The sequence below is a fragment of the Stegostoma tigrinum genome, chromosome 25 (assembly GCF_030684315.1).
Source record: "Stegostoma tigrinum isolate sSteTig4 chromosome 25, sSteTig4.hap1, whole genome shotgun sequence".
In the NCBI taxonomy this organism is placed as follows: Eukaryota; Metazoa; Chordata; class Chondrichthyes; order Orectolobiformes; family Stegostomatidae; genus Stegostoma; species Stegostoma tigrinum.
This window is the reverse complement of record NC_081378.1, coordinates 49,752,392-49,767,622: the sequence shown is the minus strand read 5'-3', so window position 1 is coordinate 49,767,622 and position 15,231 is coordinate 49,752,392.

Below are 15,231 nucleotides of genomic sequence, written 5' to 3'. Positions count from 1 at the left end.
CTCTCACACAGACTCACCCATACACACACACACACACTCACACACACACACTCATATACACACATGCACACACACACTCACACACACACACACTCACACACACACACTCACACACACACACATACACACACACTCATACACACACGCCCACTCTCTCACACACGCACACACTCACACACACACACTCACACACACACACACTCTCATATACACACATACACTCACACTCACACACACACACATACATACACTCACACACACACATGCACACATGTACGCACACACACATGTACACACATGTACACACACTCACTTACACATACACACACACTCTTGCACACACACATACACACACACACACATACACACATATGCACACTCATATACACACACACAAACACACTCACGCACACACAATCACACACACATACACACACTCTCTCACACATACACACACTCACACACACACAAAATAATTTCATAGTATCACCATCGGTAATGTCTTGTTGGTAAGTGTTACCTGAGAAACCTTGGCTAGGTGTAGGAATTTACATATACCTCTTACATCACAAACCATCTCTCAAATCAAAAAGGTTGGGGAAACTCAGCCTGTCAGGCTGCATTTGTAGACAGAAACAATGTTCATGTGCCAGGTCAAAGTCCTTTCATCAGAACTGCTTTAGGCACAAAGCTAACCCTGTGAGAATATAAGTCGTATAGACTTACCCCAGGAGCTACGATATTGCATTTCCTGGATTAGTGGTTGAGGAAGAAACTCTGCTCTAGAAATTTTATAACACAACGCTCTGATAGAAGGCCATTGACCTCAAATGTTAACTCTGTTACTTTCTGGTGATAATGCTGGGTACTTCCAGGGATTATTGTTTTCATTGTGGATTTCCAGTATCTGCAGTATCTTCCTCTTATGTCTTTTAAATGAGCAGAGTGTTACTTTAACAACAAATAAGTGATACACCAATCTGGAGCTAATTTCTGGATGTTGGTAACATTGTACATAATATTATTTTGGGTACTCGGGTGCATTATCCAATTGCGGTCTACAGTCACTCAAGAACACATGATCCATTCTGTCATTTGTTCATGAAATTGCTATCCAGCTCCAAAGCTCACTACTCGGTACCTTCAGACGGAGGTCATAGTGGCTGGCTGCTATGGAGCTCGCACCCAACTGAACTATGATGTAAAACGACAAGCCACAAGAGTAATCCAATGCGTATCTCATACACACAATGAATAAGCTTTGACAATTAAACTTTGCAATGAATACAGATCTAATTTAAGATTTTTACCCTATTCTTCCCAGCTTTCTTGCAAATTTATGCACTTTACTTAGAAAAATAGAAATTATAAAATTCACCTCAATTTGGACCTTAAGCAGTTAATTTTAAATAAATAAAGTTTTAATGAATCAATGAATCATGAATGAATTAGCTTACTACCATTTGAGAGTACAAAAGGTACAAACCGGTTATAGTGAAATGTTATTTATTGACAAAAGCGTGTTTATTTGCAATTAAACTGTCAATGTTTTGGCTGTTGATGTTATAATGTCATCAAGAGAGAGGGGTTAAAGTACAAGGTTAACCTTCTGTGAATATGGAAGCAAGAACACAGTGCAGATGACTGTGGTTATTGGAGAGCAATCATTTCAGTCCCAGGATATCTCTGCAGGGGTTCTCGGGGTAGCTGCCTTGACCTTCCCTCTATCATAAGGGGCCCTATTCTCTCCCTAGTTACCCTTTTATCCTTAATGTATTTGTAGAATCCCTTTGGATTCTCCTTAACACTATTTGCCAAAGCTATTTCATGCCTCCTTTTTGCCCGCCTGATTTCCATCTTAAGTATACTCCTACTGCCTTTACTTTTTCGAGGGATTCACTCGATCTCTGTTTTCTATACCTGACATATGCTTTGTTCTTTTTCTTGAGCAAAGCCTCAATTTCTCTAGTCATCCAGCTTTCCTACACCTACCAGCCTCATCCTTCACCCTAACAGGAATATACTGTCTCTGGATTCTCGATATCATATTTTTCAATGCTTCCCATTTTCCATCCATCCCTTTACCTGCGAACATCTGCCCCCAATCAACTTTTGAAATTTCTTGCCTCATACCATCAAGATTGGCCTTCTCCCAATTTAGAACTTTAACTTTTGGATCTGGTCTATGCTTTTTCATCACTATTTTAAAACTTACAGAATTACGGTCACTGGCTCCAAAGTGCTCCCCCACTGACACCTCAGTCACCTGCCCTGCCTTATTTCCCAAGAATGGTTAAAATTGTTTCAGAGATAGTAGGAACTGCAGATGCTGGAGAATCTGAGATGACAAGGTGTAGAGCTGGATGAACACAGCAGGCCAAGCATCATCAGAGGAACAGGAAGGCTGACGTTTCGGGCTTAGAGCCTTCATCAGAAATGTCAGCCTTCCTGCTCCTCCGATGCTGCTTGGCCTGCTGTGTTCATCTAGCTCTACACCATGTTTTCCCAAGTGTGGGTGAAGTTTTGCACCTTCTCTAGCAGGTACATCCATACACTGAATCAGAAAATTTTCTTGCGTACATTTAACAAATTTCTCTCCATCCAAGCCCTTATAACTATGTCAGTCCCAGTCTATGTTTGGAAATTTAAAATCCCCTCCCATAACTACCCTATCATTCTCACAAATAACTAAGACTTCCTTACAAACCTGTTTCTCAATTTCCAGCTGACTTTTGGGGGATCTATAGCACAATCCAATAAGGTGATCATTCTTGTCTTATTTCTCAGTTCCACTCAAATAACTCCCCTGGACTTATTCCCAGGAAATATTCTCCCTAAGTACAGCAGTAATGTTATCCCTAATCAAAAACGCCACTCCCCTTCCTCTTTTGCCCCCTTTTCTATCCTTCCTATAGCACCTATACCCTGGAACATTAAGCTGCCATCACTGAACCATGCCTCTGTAATCATTATGATGTCCCAGTCCCATGTTCCCAACCAGCCCTGAGTTCATCTGTCTTGCCTGCTAGGCTTCTTGCTTTGAAATAAATGCAGTTTAATTTATCAGTCCTACCTCATTCTCTGCTCTGTTCCTGCCTGCCCTGACTGTATGACTTACTCTTTTTCCCAACTGTACCAATCTCAGACTGCTTTCTTTCCCCACCACCTCCTTGGATATCATCCCACCTCAACCAGTTTAAATCCTCCTGAGCACCTCTAGTAAATCTCCCTGCCAGTATATTAATCCCCTTCCAATCCAGGCGCAATCCGTTCCTCCTATACAGGTCAATTCTACCCCAGGAGAGATTCCAATGATCCAAAAATGTGAATCCTTCTCCCCTGCGCCAGCTCCTTAGCCACGCATTCATCTGCTCTATCCTCCTATTCCTACCCTCACTAGCTTGTGGCACCAGGCATAAACCAGATATTACTATCCTGTAGGTCCTCCTTTTTAAATTCCTGCCTAACTTCCTATATTCTCTCAGAATCTCAGCATTATCTCTTCCTATGTGGTTAGTTCCAATGTGTGCAACAATCTTGTGCTGGGCCCTCCCCTCTTTGAGAATATTCTGCACCATCCCTGAGATATCCTCAATCCTGACACCAGGAAGACAACACATCATTCTGATGTCTCGCTGTTGGCCACAGAAATGTCTGTCTGTGCCTCTGACTAGACGGTTCCCTTATCACAATCGGCCCACTGGAACCCGGCTTACCCCTCATTACATTCAAGCCAGTCACAGTACCAGAAACCTGGCTGTTAGTGCTACATACCCCTGCGAGTCCATCATCCCCCAGCCACAGGAAAATCCTGCACTACTTGCCTCCCTCTCCTACCTTTCTTGGAGCTAACTCATTTACCCGACTGTATCTTTGGTTTATCTTCCTTCCTGCAATTGCCATCCATCACTCCCCGGTTCCTGTAAATTCCTCATTGCCGCTAACTGCTGCTCCAACCGATCCATGTGATCCAATAGGATTCACAACCAAATATACTTCCTAGACATAATCAGCAATAGCATACAAACTGCCCCTATTCTCCCACATCTGACAAGAAGAACACATCACTCTACTAAAGGCCATCTTTGCAACTTAACAATCGACAGGTCCAGAGAATACAACAATCTTACTGCTCTGAAAATACTGCTCCAGGCCAACTTAGTGGCTTTGTTTTATATTTTTGAAGTTTAACAAGAGACAGATCTCAATAAAAATGTATAATCAGAAAGAACCCACTCAACTTACTAATGTAGATTTATTTTAAAAAAAACAAGCCACTTAGCTGCTCCCCAGGTATGATCTCCTCACACAGGTTTCTCCAAGGTTAGCTGTGAATTTCGTTGATAACAAAGTGTGAAGCTGGATGAACACAGCAGGCCAAACAGCATCTCAGGAGCACAAAAGCTGACGTTTCGGGCCTAGACCCTTCATCAGAGAGTTGTGAATTTCGTTGTTTGGTTTTGTCCATGCCGACCAAGTTTTCCAAACTTAACTAGCGCCACTTGCCTGCGTTTCACCCATATCGCTCTCAACCTTCCTTATTCACGTACCTGGGCAAATGTCTTTTAAACGTTCCAACTTTATTAACTCAGTATATAAATCCATTGCAACAATATGATATCACTCATTCCTATTTGTAGGTAAGCAACTATCAATGGAAAGAGTAAAAATGGTTTCTTCAAATTATAATATGATTGGACATTGACAAATATCAACAATTATTAAATTGTTAATAATTTCTTAAAATACTTTGACACCGCACCATTGCTTCAACATTCACAGCCTTCACCACTGGTGCACAATGGCAGCAATTTGTATCATCTACAAGATACACAGCAGCAACTCAAAAGCTCCTCTAACAGCAACTTAACCCTGGTACTTCAACTACCTGGAAGCACAAGGGCAGCTGATAAATATGAACACCACCCCTGCAAGTTCCCCTCCAAGCCATTCGGACTGGAAATATAATTGCTAGTCCGGCACTGTTACTGGGTCAAAATACTGACCAACCCAAGAAAACCCACATTCCAGGAAGAAATCTCTGATGAAGGGTCTAGGCCCGAAACGTCAGCTTTTGTGCTCCTGAGATGCTGCTTGGCCTGCTGTGTTCATCCAGCCTCACATTTTATTATAACAGATTCCACTGCATGGTTTACAGACATGTACTACAGGACAGCAGCCTAGCAGTCTGAATATATAGTCTGCAAAGGAGGCACTTACTGCAAACACAGTGAAGCAAAGATAGACTTTTGGAGTTAGGTGTGTAGATCATTCAGCCTAAATCTACTTGAATAGTGTAGAAAGTGCAAATAGTTATGTTTAATTATATGCAAGCAGGTGACCCAGGCTGAAATGGTATTTGTTGGATTAAGAAGTGTGAGTGTAATGCTGTTTCCGTAAATAAATATTTAAAAGTGCTCAAAATTGGCTCCAGTTCTATCCTTTACCACCCGGCTCTCTAGGCTATAAAGGGGTCCTACTTTACAGGATGATCTAAACATGATTTATTGAATTAAATTCGCAACAGTGTGGAAACAGGCCCTTCAGCCCAACAAGTCCACACCGCCCCTTGAAGCATCCCAACCAGACCCATCCCCATCCCCATCACCATCCCCCTATAACCCATACACCCCTGAACACTACGGGAAATTTAGCATGGCCGATCCACCGAGCCTGCACATCTTTGGACTGTGAGAGGAAACCCACGCAGACACGGGGAGAATGTGCAAACTCCACACATACAGTTACCTGAGGCTGGAATTGAACCCAGGTCCCTGGCGTTGTGAGGCTGCAGTGCTAACCACTGAGCCACCGTGCTGTCCATTGCTTCAATGGTATTATCATTCAAAGGGAATGTATATCACAAGGGTTCAGAGTCTCATCACTACTTTTTGAGGTTTTGTCTCTGACTAATGCAAATGATATCTGATCAGCTGATTGAACATTGGAAAAGATTAAATAATATACAATATAGAAGACTTTTATAATATTGGGAGTGTTCTACAATTTTGAGGTTCCTTCAATACCAAGTTTGTTTTATGATAGTAACAGTGCCTTACTACACCTTGATTGTCCTACAATACCAGACTTTCGCTCATGATTTGTGCATGGTATTACACTGTTAGGAATGCTTTATGTGTTTTTTGTAATATAGATGTCACTGGCTAGGTCAGCATTTATTGCCCATCCCTATCTACCCAAAGGACAACACCAGAGGAAACACACGCTGTTAGAACATGAGTTTTTCTTCCTAAGCAGTTTCATACATTCCATCATTACTACACGCTACATTGGGAGGTCGGTTAGCTCACTTGGCTGGACACCAGTTTGCAATTCAGGGTGATGCCAACAACACACGCCAAAGTGGCCACCAAGATCCGTCTTTCTTAACTTGCAGTCACCCTCAGATTAAATCACCACAGCCCCTCTCTGACAGCAGCCCTATCATCCTCAGGGACTGTTGTGATTTTGCTTTAGACAGTCTCCATTGGTTCTGTACATAGTGAATACTGCTTGAATGATCAGATGACCATAAATTGACATGGAGGGTTTAGGGGTCACTGGGAATGAAGGTAAGGTTGGCACAGTGGCTCAGTAGTTAGCATTGCTGCCTCACAGAGCTAGTGTTCCTGGTTCAATTCCACCCTTGAGCAACTGTCTGTGTGGACTTCCTCTGGGTGTTCTGGTTTCCTCCCATGGGTCTAAGGATATGCAGGTTAGGTGGTTTGGCCATGTTAAGTTGCCCCATAGTATCCAGGGATGTGCTGGCTAGGTGGATTAGCCATGGGAATGCAGGTTTACTGGGACGGGTCTGGGCAGGATGCTCCTTGGCGGGTTGGTATAGGCTGAATGGCTTGCTTCCACATTGTCGGGATTCTATTTTTGGCATAAATTTGGAATACAACATTCCAACATTTTTGAGATTGGAATCTAGCTTCAGATGATACCCAAATCCAGACTATGGTCCATGGCTGGGTCATGGAGAAGCAGGTCTGCTTTCACAAAAATTGTAGGAGGCTAGAAAAGGTCTAACCCCACAAAGGAGCTTGAGTGGCAATACAGGATGTGGGCTCACTACAGGGGCCTTATCTCACAGCAACAAAAATTTGGGATGCAGGAATATAGTTGAGAATCTGAATTAGGGCCGATCTGTCCATTAGTAAATGGCTCTGAAGTCCTTCCGATTCCATGAAAAGCTGGCCCGTTAACTCTAATTGCTTTTCCAGGTGCTTCCCAGAAAGGCTGTCTATTTCCAGCATTTTATTTTTATTTAACGTTTTGATCACACCTCTCTGAACCAACTTGTGACATCTTCTTACATTAAAAGAGCTATATAAATGTTCTTTAAATTCATAATGGAAAATCGTTTTGGGAATTTCAAAGTCATGGTGTTAAGTATAACATCAATTTTCCTGCAAGTTTTGAACCTAAGGTTAAACACGCAAGCCACAATGTACTTTCTCTGTAATTCTGAACAGTCGCCAGCAACTTTGTTACAAGTTATTGTGCGTTTTGCTTCCTAGATTAGAAATACTCAGATAGCTGCAGATGGCCAATTTCTTTTTTACCATTTCCCATAAGGCTAGCTGAATAATTATTTTAATATAAATTGTTTGAAGCAGAGAGGATTATACCCGTCTGAATAAGCCTCTGGTTGGCTGCTACCACTTTTCATTGTATGAGACCCATGCTACTTGATCCATTCTTTCTGCCTTATGTGAGTCACCCCTCAGTAAACTGTACAAAAACAGGCATCTATGAATCAGAAAGCAAAGATTTGGGTGTGTTTGGTGTGGTGAGGCAATGAAATGAACAAATTTGCATGTCTATTTGTTCCAGATGAGTCATCCGGTTTACCAGAATTATACTAAAGGACCAAATGAATTGTCTTATACACTGAAAGGTATCTTCACCTTTGGCTTTAGCAAAAGATGTATGACACCTAGATTCCCATAAGGTAGGGTTTTTAAAAATCCAATTGCAGCTTTTGTAGACAAGGTGCATTGGTCAATATTTATTCCTCATCCCAAGAGTTTTGTAATATCCCAGTGTTAAAAAGGTTCCCCATAAATGTCAGCTTTCTTTTGATCTTTAATTCTAGATTGGTACAATATTCTTTTCTCTGTCTACAAGAACCAATAAATAAGCATTTAGTTGCTAAAGTTTATGATGTTGGGTGATGTGCTTTGGAGTTTGACAATAGTTCCAGTAGGAGAGGCTATTCAGCTCACTGACCCAGTCCAGTTATGTAACAAAAATGTATTTGATCTCAACCACCACCCCTAACTCTGTGAAGATTGCAGGCCAGTACGCCAAACTTTAGCCACCTTGACTCTTTTTAAAGTTTAGAAATAATTGTGATATCTTAGTGAACGGTGGTGGTGGGAGATGACCAATGAGAGTAGGGTGAGGAAGAGACAGAGCGAATTGGCCACTGCTGCCTCAGAGCTCATGACACCACCTTTCTAGTTTGCCACCGCGCTTGGGGTTTCAGCTCCCCCCCCACTGAAAGGCCCTGTTGTAGATTGTCCACACTCACCATCACCCACAAATCCATCCTCACAAACCACCTAGTTGACAATGTCCGTAGGCTCCCATTTGTCACAGCTGGTGTGTGGTTAGTACTACTGCCTCACAACACGCAGGACCGAGGTTCAATTCCAGCCTCGGGCGACTGTATGGAGTGTGCACACTCTCCGTGTGTCTCCCGGGTGCTCCGATTTCTTCCCACAGTCAAAGACGCGCAGATCAGATGGATCGGCTATGCTAAACTGTCCGTAGTGACCAGGAATATGCAGGGAAGGGGATTAGCCATGATAAATATGGGGCAACAGGAATTGGGTGGGAGGATCAATGCAGACTTGAAGGGCTGAATGACCTACTTCCACACTCTGTAGGGATTCTATCAATAATACACATTTGCCAGAGAGGTGCTAGAGGCAAAATGGACATAGCAAAAAACCACATCTCGAGTTGATCATCCATTAGCTCCTTCTCTCCTAGAGAAGTCGAGGCTATCAACACTCCAAATTATTCTACTCTTGAATCTTTAGCCAATCTTTTGGAGTTCAAGGTAAGTGTCGTCAAACCACTACATTGTGTTAGCTGGTAGAGAATGGGTTTGGGTGCGCAACACACAATTGAAAACCAGGATCATTTATTTCAATTCATTCATGTGGCATAATTGTCACGTGTAAGATCAGCATTTGATGTCCATCACCATTTACTCAATAAGGTAGTGCTGAGTTGCATGCTTGCACCCAAGTCCATCTGATGCAGGTCTACCTCTTAGGCAAGAATTCCTAGGGTTTTGATTCTGTGGCAGGATAATATGTGACTCAGGGGAAAACATGAAGGTGTTGGTGTCCCCATGCATTCATTAGCTTTGCCCTCCTGGCTGGTGCACATCGTGGATTTTGAATGTTCTGCTATTGCAGTCTTTGATAAATTGCTGCAAAGTATCTTGCAGTTGGTACACACAGTTGCCACAATGGGGGAAGTGAATGTTTAGTGTCTTAAATGTGGTGCCAATCAAGCAGGTTACTTTGTCCTGGATAGTGTTGAGGTTTGAGTGTTTTGGGGCCACAGCAATTGCAGCTTTTGAGCTGCAGTGGTAACTACATACTTCCGTAGCTGGTCTACTGCATTTTCTGGTCAATGCCAACTTTAGGATGATAACAGTGAAGGGCTTCCTCTACACTGGCACAAGTCTATGATTTTAAGACTCATACTTGATGTCTTTCTGGGAAATCTATGTTACACTTTGTCCAATGTCATTTAGCCCTCAATTCAGTGTACACCTCAACACCATTCACCAATTTTTGGTCCACATCCCTGATCCAACCTCCACTGACTCCCACAGCTACCTGGACTATACATCTTCACACCCCAGTTTCTGTAAAGACTCCATCCCATTCTCTCCATCTCTGTCGCATATCTTCTGATGAGGCCAACTTCGACAAGGGAGCCTCTGAAAAAGAAGGAAAAAACTGACATGTTCCCAGCCACCATCAGTTTTGAGGAAGAGTCACCGGACCCGAAACATTAACTGCTTTCTCCTCCAGAGATGCTGCCAGACCTGCTGAGCTTTTCCAGCGACTTTGTTTTTGTTCTCCATTTTTGTGAAATTCAGTTGATTACTGGGAGACATGGAGAAATCTTGACAAGAATCTCTTGCCAGGTTTTCTCCCCCCAACAATTTATCACAATGTTCCCCAGTCAGTGTGACTGGATCCAGCTTGGTTAAGCTCAGTCCATTACTTCTGCGCAACTTTTAAGGACTCCCCTACCCAGAGAAGCAGCGAGATTGTGGCAAGTTCCACATCATGGAACAGTTAAGGTCAGTTGTACAGTTGAAACTAGGGAAAGTACACAAGTGAGAAAAAAATAAGATTAGAAAGATTACATTTTTATTGGCTAGATAAACTAAATAGAGGAAGAGGAGGCTCCTATGAGGTATAAAGACTGGTATACACTGAGGTATACACTATATAGACTGTTCTAATCAAAGGTCATCAACCTGAATGAGTTAAGTCTCTCTCTCTCCCCACAGGTTCTGCCAGGCTTGCTCAGCATTTTGTTTCTATCCTAGCGCTGACTAGCTGAGCCAAAATAAATCTTTCAGGGTTACAGTTTCTACAGAGTATAAAACGCACAAATGGTCTGTTCTGCATCCACTTTGTTAAACTCGGTGCATTCCAGCTGATTATCAAAGAGGAAAGCAATTAAGTTATACAACTTCTGTGTGCAATCAGTAATCCATTTCCAGGCAGAAGTCCAGTCCCATATCTCGAGGTATCTAGGGAACAGCCAGCCTTGTACAGATTTCCAAGAAAGCAGCTGATGAACTTTTTAAGGTTATTCCTGGAAACATTCAATAGGGCACTTGCTGCAGAAGCATTTTTTTTTATTTGGACAAGCACTCCAAGGGTCTGGTGTGACAACAGATTGTTAGCTTCCCACTATATTCCTTTCGCAGCTGCTGTGTGTACTCTGAGCCAATGCCACACATACCAACTCGCACACTATGCAGAACGAATACCAACAGCCAACATCCTATTGACAATCGAGACACAACTCTTGAGAATGTTTTCAACTGCTGAATCAAAACAGATGTCGCATTACCAGTTATAGCAAATATATTTTCCATCTGTTAAGCAAAACAAAAAAAACTAGCATGTGACAGTTTAAGGAGCAGTGCATTGAAGGGAAGGAAACCAGAGGAAGAGGACAGTAGAAAGATCAGCATCACAGCTGTGCCCCTGTATCCCTGAGGAACAGCTTCTGTTAAACTCCTGGCAAAGACTTGCATGGCTAGTGATTGGGACTGGTTGCGCCTTTTCAAACTATTCTTTGCCTCAGTGTGTTTCTGAGGCACTTAAATCCATCTGAATCTACAACTTAAAGCTGTCTATTTTGATTACTACAGAACTTTTCAAAAAAATCCCTCCCCATGCTTCTCCAAAATTTCTTTTTTGTTTTGCCCAACACACTAATCTCATTCTCTTCCACATTCCAGACTGTCAAGGAAGTCCCATGGCAAGTCATGTCCACTGGGATTGACCAAACCTCACTGCAAGTGGCCCATCTTAGAAAGAAACACCAGTTATAAAAGGAATAAGAACAAAACGTAATAGGCACAGGATGGGCAGAGAAAAGCCATGATCCCTACAAATTAAAGAAGGGAATGGGGAGAAGAGTCAGGAGCAGAAGATAAGGTTGAAAATTAATTCCCCAGAAGCCCCGATAGCTCTTGCAGCAGAGCAAGGTGTGAAGCAACAGATAGACAGGGGAAGGTCCAGGCCTCACACCACTAGATAGCAAACATAGAAAACTGAAGGAGTAACACTATGAGTGATTATCCAACTCTATTCCCTTTTCCCACTTTCATCCCTCTAGCCCTAAGAATTATATCTAACACCTTCTTGAAACAGCCAATGTTTTGGCTTCAATTGCTTTCCGTGGCAGAGAATTCCACAGGCTCACCACTCTCTGGGTGAATGGGTTTTTCCTCATCCCAGTCCATATCCTTAACCTGTGACCTCTATCCTGGGCTCTCTGGTCATCAGGAACATCCTACGTTGACCCTGTCTAGAACTGTTAGAATTTTATTGGTTGCTATGAGATCCCCCTTCTCATTTTTATGAATTCCAGTAAAAATCAATACAGTCTTTCTTCATTGCAAGCCCTGCCATCTCAGGAGTCAGTCTGGTAAATCTTCGCTGCACTCCCTCCATAGCAGAACATCCCTCCTCAAATAAAAGGAGAGCAAAACTACACACGATACTCCAGGTTGATCTCACCAAAGCTCTGTACAATTGCAGCAAGATACCCAGCTCCTGTCGTTGAAAAAAAACTTTAATTTTCTTATATAAAAGGGGTAGCATGGTGACTCAGTTGTTAGCACTGCTGCCTCAAAGTGCCAGGCACCAGGGTTTGATTCCACCCTCCGGTAACTGGCTGTGTGGAGGTGCACATTCTCCCCGTGTCTGCGTGGAGGTTTCCTCTGGTTGCTCGTTTCCTCTCACAGTCCAAAGTTGCGCAGGCTCGGTGGATTGGCCATGCTAAATTTCCCAAAGTGTTCAGGGATATGTAGATCAGGCGCATTAGCCACGGTAAGTGCAGGATTACCAGGAAAATGTAGGGGGGTGGGATGCTCTTTGGAGGGTTGGTGTGGGCCTGTTGGGCCGAATGGCTTGTTTCCACCACCGTAAGGATTCTATGATCTACATGCTATGAAGACGACATACCGTTTGCCTTCCTCTGCAGCTACATTATTTTCTGCCTATCTCCTGAGATGCTGCTTGGCCTGCTGTGTTCATCCAGCCTCACATTTTATTATCTTGGAATTCTCCAGCATCTGCAGTTCCCATTATCTCTGACATTATTTTCTGTGATGGGTTTACCAAGAAATCCAAGGATAGTATTACAGTTGCAGAAAGGATGTTTGGGGATTCGTCAACTGAGGTAGTATGGGCTGAGGTTAGAAACAGGAAAGGAGAGGTCACCCTGTTGGGAGTTTTCTAATAGGCCTCCGAATAGTTCCAGAGATGTAGAGGAAAGGATAGCAAAGATGATTCTCAATAGGAGTGAGAGAGACAGGGTAGTTGTCATGGGGGACTTCAACTTTCCAAATATTGACTGGGAACACTTTAGTTCGAGTACTATAGATGGGTCAGTTTTTGTCCAGTGTGTGCAGGAGGGCTTCCTGACACAGTATGTAGACAGGCCAACAAGGGGCGTAGCCACATTAGATTTGGTACCAGGAAATGAGCCCAGCCAGGTGTTAGATTTGGAAGTAGGTGAGCACTTTGGCGATAGTGATCACAATTCTGCTATGTTTACTTTAGTGATGGAAAGGGATAGGTATATACCACTGGGCAAGAGTTATAGCTGGGGGAAAGGCAATTACGATGAAATTAGGCAAGAATTAGGGAAGGAAACTGCAGAGGATGGGCACATTAGAAATGTGGAGCTTATTCAAGGAAAAGCTCCTGTGTGTCCTAGATGAGTATGTACCTCTCAGGGAGGAAGCTGTAGAGCACGGGAGTGGTTTATGAAGGAAGTGGAATCTCTGGTCAAGAGGAAGAAGGCGGCTTATGTTAGGGTGAGGTGTGAAGGCTCAGTTAAGGCGCTTGAAGGTTACAAGGTAGCTAGGAAAGGCCTAAGGAGAGAACTCAGAAGAGCTAGGAGGAGACATGAAACGTTGTTGGCGGTTAGGATCAGGGTAAACCCTAAGGATTTCTATCGGTATTTAAGGAATAAAAGAATGACAAGAGTAAGATTAGAGCCAATCAAGGATAGTAGTGGGAAATTGTGTGTGGAGTCAGAGGAGATAGGGGAAGCACTAAATGAATATTTTGTGAGTATTCACTCTAGAAAACGACAATGTTGTCAAGGAGAATACTGAGATACAGGCTACTAGACTAGGTAGGACTGAGGTTCACAAGGAAGAGGTATTAGAAATCCTACAGAGTGTGAAAATAGATGTCCCCTGGGCCAGATGGGATTTATCCTAGGATCCTCTGGGAAGCCAGGGAGGAGATTGCCGAGCCTTTGGCATTGATCTTTAACTCGTCATTGTCTACAGGAATAGTGCCAGACGACTGGAGGATAGCAAATGTGGTTCCCCTGTTCAAGGAGAGTAGAGACAACCCTGGTAATTATAGACCAGTGAGCCTTACCTCAGTTGTTGGTAAAGTGTTGGAAAAGGTTATAAGGGATAGGATTTATAATCATCTAGAAAAGAATAAATTGATTAGGGATAGTCAGCACGGTTTGGTGAAGGGAAGGTCGTGCCTCACAAACCTTATTGAGTTCTTTGAGAAGGTGACCAAACAGTTAGATGAGAGTAAACCGGTTGATGTGGTGTATATGGATTTCAGCAAGGCTTTCGATAAGGTTCCCCACAATAGGCTATTGTACAAAATGCGGAGGAATGGGATTGTGGGAGATATAGCAGTTTGGATCGGAAATTGGCTTGCTGAAAGAAGACAGAGGGTGGTAGTTGATGGGAAATGTTTATCCTGGAGACCAGTTACTAGTGGTGTACCGCAAGGGTCGGTGTTGGGTCCACTTCTGTTGGTCATTTTTATAAATGACCTGGATGAGGGTGTAGAAGGATGGCTTAGCAAATTTGCAGACGACACTAAGGTCAGTGGAGTTGTGGATAGTATTGAAGGATGCTGTAGGTTGCAGAGAGACATAGATAAGCTGCAGAGCTGGGCTGAGAGGTGGCAAATGGAGTTTAATGCGGACAAGTGTGAGGTGATGCACTTTGGTCGGAGTAACTAGAAGGCAAAGTACTGGGCTCATGGTAAGATTTTTGGTAGTGTAGATGAGCAGAGAGATCTCGGTGTCCATGTACACAGATCCTTGAAAGTTGCCATCCAGGTTGACAGGGCTGTTAAGAAGGCATACAGTGTTTTAGCTTTTATTAATAGAGGGGATCGAGTTCCAGAACCAAGAGGTTATGCTGCAGCTGTACAAAACTCTGGTGCGGCCGCACTTGGAGTATTGCATACAGTTCTGGTCACCACATCATAGGAAGGATGTGGAAGCTTCGGAAAGGGTGCAGAGGAGATTTACTAGGATGTTGCCTGGTATGGAGGGAAGGTCTTATGAGGAAAGGCTGAGGGACTTGAGGCTGTTTTTGTTAGAGAGAAGAAGGTTGAGAGGTGACTTAATTGAAACATATAAAATAATCAGAGGGTTAGATAGGGTGGATAGGGA